The 12,520-nt window shown below is 43.3% G+C and overlaps 1 protein-coding gene across 1 annotated transcript in view; it reads right to left on the reverse strand.

Annotated features, from left to right (window-relative positions):
* The window catches only part of LOC104941187 (tetratricopeptide repeat protein 14-like), a 34,649-nt gene that overhangs the window by 9,412 nt on the left and 12,717 nt on the right, over nt 1–12,520 (reverse strand). The gene's annotated exons all lie outside the window — the stretch shown is intronic.

The following is a 12,520-nucleotide window of genomic DNA, read 5'->3' on the forward strand; positions in this document are numbered from 1 at the left end:
TCCTCCTCCTCTCCCCCCCCCCATCTATTGACATCCCCTCAAAATCAATAAAAATGATCTTGGAGTCCATCCACCATTTGGCTGCATCATCTTAAAAGTGCCTTCTTTAGGATATAGCGGCCATACTCTACAATGGGACAGCCGAGCGCGTGTAATTTGCCATTGATTTCCCTCCCCTCCTCCCCCCTCCTGACTCCTTAGCCCCTAGTCACTGCACACAGCACAAAAAAACTAACTTCATCATACACCCTGTTAATGCACATTCACAATAACCCTCTTTTCTCCTGCCCTCTGGTAATTTCACTCTTTCTTTATCTTTTTCGCTTTCTCTTCTCTTTCTTCCTTTATCTCCTTGGTCCTCCCCTCGCTTCGTGCTCTGGCCCTATTCCTGAAATCTCTTCACAGGTCACTGTTCTTTCACTGCAGTAATGGACGACTTGTGCAAATGTTGTTTGCGCTCAACCTCGTTTTATTTTTTTTCCATCTCTCTACCACTTTTATTTTTCTGAAAGGAATATCCAACATATTTAGTGTCCTAAATCTACAGTTTCTGAAGACATATTTGAGCTTTAAGTAGTATTTAATATTGATGTTATTTAGTTATTTATTGTTTAGCATCAACTTTGATCAAGTTTCAACATGTTTTATCTCAATCTCAGAATCTTAATTTGTCACTTATATGAATAGCTTTTTTGGATACATTTATGTTTTCCATGATAGTTCTGTGTGAATATAATAATGATGACATACTTATTGATCTACATTCACCTACTGATTAATTTGTCATTGTGTGAGTACACTACCTAATTGCATCGATAGTATGTTTTTCAGAGTTATAATTTGTAGTTTATTTTGCAGTCATATAAAAATGGGAAAAATATGGAAACATTGAGCTACATTTCCTACTTTAAATTGACACGTTGCAAGTGACAATTCTACAGAATCCATTGTATATTTTTTACTAAAAAAATACATAAGAGTTATTGTTTTTTTGTCACACACTTGATTTTCTCTGTCACCAGATAGCCCCTGCAGTATTTTGTTTTCATGATGAAGAGTCTTAATTGAATCAAGTTTAAATTCTTGAAGCTGCTTCACAAACCTGAGTGATTCATCATCATTATCAGCCATCACTGCGAGACGATTTGACAATATATGTCTTGATTAATCGTTCTGTGTATGAAACATCACAAAGCGAGACAAATATACCCATCACAATATGCCAAAGCACAAACTGTGATTAAAACTGTCCCCAAAATAATTATAAATATAATTATAATAAGAAATTATGTAAACCGTGAAATCTCAATTTTGAGAAGCTGAACCATCAGACGTTGGGCATTTTGCTTGAAAGATAACTTAATTAATACAAGTATAATAGTACAAATTCTCTTATCTGTTTTTTTTTTCAGGTAACACATTTGAAGACCTCATCTGTGCTTTTGGAAACAAAGAGTGACATTTTTCACAACTTTCTGACATTTTAAAGACCAACACAATCAAAAAATTAACCTGAATGTGAAAAATAAAGACTAATTGACGGATTAATCAACAATGTTTGCTGCAGCCCTACATTAAACGGAGTAATCAACAAACTAAACAGAAATGGGTTCGTTTTACAGCATTTAGGATTTCTTATTTAAAAACAGATAGCAAAAGTTTCTGATCGTGTCGTTGAATTTACATTTTTGTCATTGCCGTATGCAAATGAACTCTCTGCTTACAGGGATGACATTTTTCTCCCAGTGTTGATGCCTAGACTTACAGGGATGACCTTTCTAAACGATTAATTAGATTCCTTTCCTTGGTGATAATGTCTGTAAAGAAACTGTAACACCTAGTAAAAAGTTTGACTTGCCTGAAGGCCTCTCTGAGTTGGCTGATGGCATCTTTGACCTCAACGTGGAACGTTTCAAAACAGCGGTGAAGACTATCTGATTGTAAAGCCTGGTGTACGACACACACACACACACACACACACACACACACACACACACACACACACACACACACACACACACACACACACACACACACACACACACACACACACACACTTCAGTCTTTGAGAGCAGTGTGTTGTTTGTTGAGTCTGACACTTTGCCGCTCTAAGCCTATTACTGTATTCTTTCTGTGCTGTTCACAACACACACACACACAAGCATACAGATGCACACACAGTGGTGCTATCACTAAGACCTTATTCAATAAGCCCATAGCATATCCTCCAGCCATATCGCACATCACTCTCCCTCCAAACACACCCTCCGTCACACACACGATATCTGAATCTTCTTCTTCCTGAGTTGTGTTGTCGTCGCTGTTTGTTGAGAGTATCATTTACAGCCAAGGTGTTTGAAGAAAGACACCTCTCCTGTGGCGTGTGTGTGTGTGTCTCTTTAGAGTGGGGCTTTACCGCTCCTGACACCGTTATCAGCTCTAGTCGAATGTATTTCTTATCGAGGTAGAGGTGGGGAGGAGAGGAGGGGGGACGACGACGACCGACAATACAAGCTTATCAAACGTCTTCAGCCACGATTCCGCCTGTCACTCAATACCTACGTGCACGCTCACATGCGCAAGCAAACACACAGACACCAGTCCCTTTTTGATTGATAGATGGCTTTCCCCAACAAACAGAAAGCTGGGATCAACATCCTTGTGGCCCAAAAACACACCCTCACGAAGTGGCAAAAACGTATGTATGCGTGTGTGTGTGTGTGTGTGTGTGTGTGTGTGTGTCTGCGAGAGAGAGAAAACATTCCAGAGTAACAAAGGTGGGATTAGGGATGCATTAGTTGGCCGTGAAGCGAAAGGCCTGTCAATAACAGCAGCCAGAATAAAGCCTGAAACCTCGATAAGAAGACAAAGGACGAGCCAGATAGCAGCAAGCAAAGAGAGGGTGAGGGTGAGGGAGGAGGGGGGAGAAGGATCAATAGAGGGAGAGAGGAGGGGTGAGGCAGGGAGAGATTGATGGATGGATGGATGGAGAGGCAGAGAGAGCGGATCAATATCAAGAGAGACAGGAGGAGAGAAAGTTTTCAAAAAGACAACTGAAAGGGTGAGGTTGGGGGTGAGGGAGAGCAGGATAATGGAGGACAAGATGCTGTGAGTCAGGATGTATGTAAGAGGCAGGGTTTGACTGAGATGGGTCGATAAAGATGGCAGTAATGTTGTTTTATATCCTGCTGTAGCCCAAAGTTTGGTATTTTTATCAAACTGAGAGAGGATATTTTTTCCAAAATGTTAAAAAAAAAAGATGAGTGACTGAACTAGAAGTTGTTAAAAAGTATAGGGGTCTGGTTTTGGGATTAGGAGGCCTCTGAATTTATCATCACATTCATGCTTTTTCAGGAACTTCTGATCCTGGATCAGAGATATGGCCCCCAAGAAGTACCTGCCATGGTTTATTTCACTGTTTAATAGAGATGATTAAGATTAAGATGTTTACGTAAAAGCTTTGTTCCTGCTGACTTCCTCCAAGGACAGCACGATGAAACGACCTTCACGTCTAATGCCAAAGGATGCATTCGTTTTCAATGGTGCTTCTACCTGAAGCACAGTCAGACTCAAAGCAAATGTCTGAAGGTTCTCATCAGAGGATCCTCAATCAAATCTTATTTTTGACTGTAAGATCCTAAATACACACTTAATGAAATCCTAACCCAAAAAAACCCAATACTCTCAGTGTCAGCCTCTGTGATTTAAGAGTTGACACACCATCCTTCCATCTTCTCCCGCTTATCCGTGGTCGGGTCGCAGGGTAGCAGTTCCAGCAGAGAGCCCCAAACTTTATTTTCCCTGGCCACATCAATCAGCTCTGACTGGGCCAGCGAAGAGATATAGTCCCTCCACCTGGTCCTAGGTCTACCCCTTGGTCTCTTCCCAGCTGGACGTGCCTGGAACACCTCCCTGGGGAGGCGCCCAGGTGGCATCCTTACAGCTTGGATGGTTCCCTGCTTCCTCCTCCTGAGGTGTCTGACAGTTTTCCAGAACAACTTTGGTGCAACCCGAAAGTGCTTTTCCATGTCTTCTCCGAACTTCTCCCACACCCGCTCCTTTGCCTCGCCCCCTGGGATAACAAATCCCTGAAGGCCTCCTTCTTCAGTCGGACGGCTTCCCTGACCACCGGTGTCCACCAGGAGGTTCGAGGGTTACCGCCCCTTGAGGCACCTAGGACCTTGAGACCACAGCTCCCCGCCGCGGCTTCGGCAATAGAGGCTTTGAACACCGACCACTCTGGTTCAATGTCCCCAACCTCCACAGGAATGCCCAAAAAGCTCCGTCGGAGGTGTGAGTTGAAGGCCTCCTGAACTTGGGCCTCCTCCAGACGTTCCCAGTTCACCCGAACTACACGTTTGGGCTTACCAGGTCTCCCCCACCACTCGACCCAACTCACCACCAGATGGTGATCAGTTGACAACTCCGCCCCTCTCTTTACCCGAGTGTCCAAAACATACGGCCTCAGGTCCGATGATACGATAACAAAATCGATCATGGACCTTCTGCCTAGGGTGCTCTGGTACCACGTACACTTATGAGCATCCTTATGTTCGAACATGGTGTTTGTTATGGCCAATCCATGACTAGCACAGAAGTCCAGTAACAAACCACCACTCCGGTTCAGATCAGGGGGGCCGCTCCTCCCAACCACACCCCTCCAAGTGTCTCCATCATTGCCCACATGTGCGTTGAAGTCTCCCAGCAAGATTAAAGAGTCCCCTTCAGGAGCCCCATACAGGACTCTTTCCAGGGTCTCCAAGAAGGCTGTATACTCTGAACTGCTGTTGGGTGCATAAGCACACACAACAGTCAGAGTTGTTCCCCCCCATAACCCGCAGGCGTAGGGAGGCGACCCTCTCGTCCACTGGGGTAAACTCCAACAACGAAGCACCCAACCGGGGACTTGTGAGCATCCCCACACCCGCCCGGCGCCTCACACCTTGAGCAACTCCGGAGAAGAATAGAGTCCAACCCCTATCCAGAAGTAAGGTTCCAGAGCCGACGCTGTGCGTAGAGGTGAGCCCAACCAGATCCCATGGGAACCTACAGGAACACAAGGTTCCACAGACAACACAGCCCCCAGGTTCACTTAAGGGCACCACAAAACCTCTTCTATCACGGCTCAAGGATGCTGGTTCTTCAAACCAGGAAACACACCACTATTTAAATTTTTTCATTTCCAAGCAATCATTCGACCACCCCTAAAACGGTAACAAAAATGTAACAGTCACGTTTTTATTTGTCAAATCACAATCTTGTAGTATATTGTTACCCTCCCATTTTTCTCTTTATTTCTTAATCTCCTTTCCCCTTGTCTTGTTCTTTTCTCTCACGCCTCTTTGTATGCGCTATGTTGTGAGAAGTGCTACATAAAATGAAATGGGCCTTGAATTAACATCATGCATGCTACATTGCCTCACGCGGCCATTTATAAAGCTATCCCCGTTAGCAGCTAACTTTTGTTATCTATTCAATGCCTGATACACTTATGAAATATAACAACAAGATGAAAAACACAGTTTGGCCTTTAGAATATACCTTAGTGTTAATTATCAACGTTCCAGCATTCCTCCAACGCTATCCAGACACGCCAAGCAGTATCCCAGGATATTTCACCTGCATAACCACCTTGGGCCAATACCGAAACTATATCATCTGCTGGTTTAGAGCCTTTGTTTTACAATACTCCCCCGCTTATCTTCATGTTTCGGGTAAGATTGTATCTCGGAGTCAGCGGCTGTCCTGGCCAATTTGGGGCCCCAACGATATTGTGAGATGATGTTTATTATTACTATCAACACAGTTACTTTTTTATACAGTGAGGTAAATGGTAAATGTGCTTGTATGTCGTTCAGTATGCGTTTACAGGTGAATACGTCTGCATTTTCTGCCAAATACTAGCCTCAAAAAGATTAAAATATAAATTAATGACAAATAAACTACTTCTACTAATAATAATAATAATCATAATCAATTCAATAATATAAATAATATGTTATTTCATTATAATATAGTTGTAATATAGTCAAGACAAAACATTAGGGGTGTAACGGTACACGTACCCGTCCCGAAATTATTCGGGTTTATTTGAGTGAATACATTATTCAGTTTAATAATAATTTTAAAAACCCAAAAAATATTTTATGTTTTGTGATAATTTTTTCAGCTGTACCGAACCGAACTGTGACCTAAAAACCAAGGTACGTACCGAACCGAAATGTTTGTGAACCGTTACACCCCTACAAAACATGCTTATTACATACATAAAAACTGCATGATATTTCTTAAATCTGTATTCAAATGCAGTTCCCTCTGTCAGCAATGTATCAGCAACTACACACACATTTCTATCAGTATTTCTCTGTGTTGTGGTTGACATGACGATGACTGTTAGGAGTTAAGGGGATGCACGGAGAACTGCGTACAAGCTGAGCTCATAAGCCGAGGCCCCCTGTGCGAGGCCCCGTGCGCGAGGCCCCCTGCGCAATGTGAGGCCCCATGCAGCCTGCATGATCGGCCTGTAGGGAGGGACGGCCCCTGTTTTCACCTAGATATTATTATTCATAAACTGTTACACAACAGTTAAATATAGTTGGCCTTCAGCCTTAGGAGCCGTTTTGTTGATGGTAAAGGAGCTACATAATTCGCCTGTATGCTATTTATCATTCTGCAAAAGACATTCCATCTTGAATTGCTGGATGGTGAGCGGCGGGCTCTTAGTCACAACAATCCTACAGAGGCTTGAACCAATGACAGCAGGGCGGCGGGCAGCATCGAGTGGGGAGGGGCGTGTAATTGTTTCACCGTCTCTCATTAATTAATTCCCCGCCTTCATTTATACTGGGAACTCTACATAGGTCTGGGAGCTATAGGTAATGATACAGAGGGAGAGACATGAATACTGAGGAGAGAGACAGTGCATCCTGTTGCCGTCAGTGTGGCAGCTAGCTGTCACACAAAGACACAATGAGGCCCGGCGACAAACGGCCACTTAAAAAAACAGCCTGGCAACAGAGAGCAAATTCAATTAGAGAAGTAATTAGTAGATACAGGGCCAGGCAGCGGGCTGCTGCGACGCCACAACACAGGAATTAATAGGCGCGGATAGGAGGAGGACGCTGTCATAATTAAGAGGCAATCACCTATGTCAATGAATACCTAAAAAAAACACGGCCCCCAAACGCAAAACTATTAATTCAGCGATCAAAAAATATTTCAGCAGATGATTAATACAGCAAACTCATTTTAAAGGACTAATTTCTGGAAAGATAGCAAGACAATTGCACATAATGTACTCCGCCTGGCATTTATATTGCTAATTAAATTTCTTCTTTCTGATAATTTGTGGAAGGATTGCTCACGCCTGTTTTTTTCTCCTCCCCCCGTGTGTGTGTGTTTGCTTCTTATAGAGTTATGAACCAATGGAGGCAGTGTTGCAGCAGTAAAATACACGGCAGAGGCACAAAGCTGTGTCCCGAAACGCCTCCCTGCAAAACTGTGCTATGCATGGACGCAAAAAGCAACATGACAAAACAAAAACAAGACGAAAAACTTGCCGCTTCTTTCCTTCTTCAACTCGGCATCATCCCTACACCCTCCCTTTATTTATCTCCCCCTCAACACCACCTCCCCCACAACTCCAAAGATACAAAAGAGCCAGCAATTAAATTAGACGATAAGAACGTGAAATAAATCAGCAGGTTATTGATTGATTTGTCCCTCTCTTGGGTTGGGGGGGGGGTGGAGGGTGGTGGCAGCTATCATTGCACACCAACAGCTCCTCTATTGCTAACTAATTACTCTGTTTCTAAAATCCCTCAGATGAGACACCAAGGTTTCATAGAACAGATAGAGAGGCTTTGCAAAAACACAGAAGCGGAGGGAGACGGAGGGATCTGAAGGATTAGAGAATCATCAGAGAGTGTAAACAACAAGAGAAATGTTTCTTCTGGGTAGCCTTGGTGTCTAACATCGGTAAGTGACAGGACTGTTTGTCTCTCGGCCTGATGTTGCCATCACCGCCATCAGTGTAGAAGTCTCGATGCTGTTGGAAAGTCATTAATCTAAACAATGAGCTCCCCGGAGAAGCTGCAAGGTGAATCTAGTCCAAGGTTTCAACAAAGTGAACGCAAAAAAATAAATTGGTACAAGGGTAGAGGCCATACACTGCTGTAAGTATAGACCTGAGATACAGTCACTCAACACTAGAGCAGACATCTGTAACTTAAAACTTCACTTCTATTCACTTCATTGTTCCTTAAGTGAAGCCGACCGTGCATTAGCCATTAGAAAGTACATACAGTAGACAAATAGTTCGCTATAATGGCAAAAACCGAGACCCTAAACATGTGAAGAAAAACTGAAAAATAAAACATTTAAATGTCACGTAATACTCCATTACAACCAACACAATTCTAAACTGAAACGCAGTATTTCAGTTCAGCCTAGATGGACAATGTTTTTTCTCCATTGGAGGGGTCCAGTTAAAAAATACCGTTGAAACCCACACACACTAAAAAAACTAACTTCCGCACCCAATAGATGTTTGTGGATTAAACTAGGAAAAAACTGAATCCTTTAGAGCTTCAAACCCTTTTGTACAAAAGTTATCGCAAGTTATCTCGCTCTGACCTTGAAATAGTTAAAACTGTTGAGAAATTTTCAGAAAGAACAGTGTCACTGTTTGTTGGTGGCTTCTGTTTTGTTTACGCATAATTATAAAATAAATGCACAGGAAATGAAGCTCTAGAGGCATTACATTGGATGAAAGTCTAAAACAATGTCGGTGCATTTGACTTCAGGATTCGGCATTTTCTGAGTCTCCTGGGACACTAAACAAATTCACCCAAAAATGACTGAATATCCACACCAGAGAGAAATACCTTCACATTTCCTCTCATCTTCTACGAGGAAATGAAAAGCAAGGCCTACGTTGAGGGGGAGGCAGGCTGAAAAGCTGAGTGTCCACATCTTTCAAATACAGATTTAGTTTTTCTGGCTTGCTTAAAAATTGGAAAGAGATCTCCATAAGCAGAATTTACATATTCATCTGTGACAGTTGGGGGTTATTTGGAGACCCATTTTGAGTGATGTGAGAAAAAAAATATCCACTTAGCCATATCATCACCTACGATCGGGACTCATAAGCCTGGCAATAGGATAAAACTAATATGGCCTCAGATTTCTATGCGGGACTAGTTAATGCTATTTACTGAGGAAGGTAGATGATCGACTGGGGAGCAGAGAGGAGAAGGGAGGGATGAGATGGACATTAAGTGGCCTTCGTAGTCTATGGCCGCTGCCTCGAGAGCCAATTACCAGGCTAATGGAGTTAATGCCAGAGATGAGATGGGCTCAGGAGATGAGAGAGGAGATGGGATAGCGGGAACGCCTGACACTGGGACAAACTGCAGCGGAGAGCATGATTAGAGTTTGTTAATCTGATGGGTAAATCATTAAGCATCAAACATACAGTATGAGAAACCAAAACGGGTTGCAGGGGCAAGGAAACGTGGCACAAAACACGCAGATCCGTCTCGATTTCCTGATCCGTCATGTTAGGCTGCAGATTAAAAGTGTGATCTCCGAGCTTATGAACGATTTAGCCAATTACAAACGTTATCTAAAAACGCTTTAATTTGCCATTCAGAGCTTCAACAGGGGCCCTCGGAGCCGTCAATGACGGTGATTAGAGCCCAGATTGCGGCTATGAAAAAAAAGAGGCCCCAAAACATCTGCTCTCAGAGTGACTTGGAGACGTCAACGCTGTAAAAAACTGTTCTTCAGAGCCAGGGATCTGATTAAAAGAGGAGAGGAGAGAGAGGAAGAAGGAGGGAAGAGAAGAAGAGGATGAGATTAGGAAGGAGAGGAAAGAAGAGGTGGAAAGACCTGAGTTGGTCGGCTGCCAGCTAGCTCAGTGTGACAGGGAAGGCCCATCTGCGCTCCCCGACACTCAAGATGGCAGATGTAGAAGCAGATTGATTTTCATTCAGCTGTCATGATACACAAGTGGGGAAAAAACACTTGCGCGCACACACACAACCATGGTATTTCGAGGGCTCTGTCAAGTGCCCGGGCTGCTGTTGGCTGTCTGTCTGCCAAGCTGTTTCTCTCCTTCCTGTAATTTCCTCATTCGCTGCCACTCCCTCTCTCTCCCTCTCTCTTCCTCCCTCTGTCTTTCTCAACGAGCGCTAGCAGAATCTAAACGCCACATCTGGCGCTCAAATTAAATCATTTACAGTCCATAGAGAGAAGAGCGTTTGGTGACAATACAGCCGGTGGGGAATCAGTGTGTTTTCTCTAAGCTGTGACACCATCGTATCCTCTGGCATCTGATTAGATGTCATGGCGGCGCTGCTCAGATGTGCGAGACGTGTTTTCTTGCCGCACGTTATAAATCGGAGGGTTGAAGATGTCATGGAGGGAGCTGATCATCTGGTGGCGTCGCCTCTGACACCTGCACTCCTCTCCCTTTGTGTCATCGCTTACATCTGCGAGTCTGTCAACTATGTGGATTTTATTTCAGTTTGGGGATGCAACATCCTGCGTCAGGATGGATGACGTTTTATTTATTGCAATTCCACAAATGTTTACAAGGTCACTAGGTGCTAGTCTGAGATCATTAGTTTAAATGTGTGGAGTATGAAAGTGAGTTGTTACTCTTTGAAAGTGTCTTGTGTTTAAGCAAAACATAAGCATGGAGCTATACTGGTCAAATCCCAGTTTCAAAGTTTGAATTTCTGAAAATAAAGCAGAGAATTATTTGAGTTTTATTGCCCATCACATACGTACACATTAGTCCCATACACATTAGTAAGACCTAAAGGTCATCAAGGGTCAAACGTGTTAGATCCAATTGTGAATAAACCTTTGGAAAAGATGTCCACACCTCAAGTGCAATAACAAACAAAAAAAGTATCCTAAAGGGACGCAAGGATAGATAGACCATTTCCTTTCTTTAATCGACCGATTGATATGATTTAATTTCCAGACAAACAGATTCCAACAAAGGGAAAACATTGAGACTGGCAGCAGCCGAATGCTGCATCAACAAGCCGTAACAATTGAGCAGAACAGTAACAGGACTTTCTTCCTGCACTTCACCCTATTTCTAATCGAAGAGCAAATGGTTCACCTCAATTGATTAAAAAGGACCTTGAGATCAGAGCTGATGTTGGGTACACGCCGATTCTTTTGGGTAAATAAGAGATATCCTCAAAAACATTTGAGACACACCACATGACCAGTGGATATCACTTGGATCTGGCCAAACTCTTATTCAAATGGTTCTTAGATACTAAAACCTTAGTGGAACCTGTAAAGATTGCTAGCTTGAAAATGGTCAATTTAAATCCAGAGCAGTAAACTGTCTCCCATGAAACAGGGGAAAGGAGGTTTACAACTGAAAGATGATTTTGAAGAGTCTTCCACCTGAAGGTCGACCAGGACGATGGTTAAGACCTGATGGTGCTTGAGCTTATGTGAGCCAGGGTCCAGGGAGATAACAAAGGACCAAGGCCAAACATGAACTATGGATCATGGTCAGTATCTCAAAGCCCATTCATCTCAAACCAAGACCGTATATAGCGGATTGCTGCATCAAGAACAAATGCCATTTTAGAAAAAGCTTCGGAGATGTTATTTTGAAATGAGTAATCATTCCAAATCCATTAGCAGCTTATTCATAGTTTGTCTTAAGAAAACAAGCTTTCAGTACTCAATAATGACTTGTTAAGGCAGGGATTTGGTAAAAGGTACCACAGCAACGCACTCCCATTAAAAGCACAAAACACATTTTCACAGGACGACCACTGTGCATAATCTGTCCATGCCGTCAGAGTGAACAATAGTGACCACTGGGGTCTGTCAATCAGCTGATACTGACACTATTAAACCATTCCACCCTCTGCTAATCACATTCAGCTGTCCTTAACTGCTGCCCTGTCAATGGCTGATTACGGCCTAATAAAATCATAAAACATTTATCGTTTTTTTTAGGATTTCGTAGACATGTCGTTTTAGAGATTTTGGGAGGCTTGATAGAAGGCTATTGACTTGTAGCTCAGCCTGGGAACGGACTGACTCCTCTGAAATCTCTATAAAATGTGAGAGTGGTGGTCATCCATCATTACAGTCACACAGCGCAGGCCTTTGTTTGTCTGCCGCTGGACAGCACTGGACTGGTCTGGATACTGGCAAGACTGTGGTGTGTGTGTGAGAGAGAGAGACAGCTGAAATAGAAACAGTGTGAAACAGAAAACAGTGTGTGTGTGTGTGTGTGTGTGTGTGTGTGTGTGTGTGTGTGTGTGTGTGTGTGTGTGTGTGTGTGTGTGAGTGTGTGAGTGTGTGAGAGAGAGAGAGAGAGGGAAGCAGTTGACCTTGTGTCAATTAGGAGCCCATATCGCTCCATTCCCCAGGGGCGAGGCCGACTCTGAAACATTAAATCATTTCATTCACTTCAAACTGATCCTGCTGTGTCCCCCGTCCCCCCCTCACACACCGCCTGCGTCTGAAGGCT

This window comes from Notothenia coriiceps, unplaced genomic scaffold (genome assembly GCF_000735185.1).
Source record: "Notothenia coriiceps isolate Sejong01 unplaced genomic scaffold, NC01 NC01_scaffold00000116, whole genome shotgun sequence".
NCBI classification, from domain to species: Eukaryota; Metazoa; Chordata; class Actinopteri; order Perciformes; family Nototheniidae; genus Notothenia; species Notothenia coriiceps.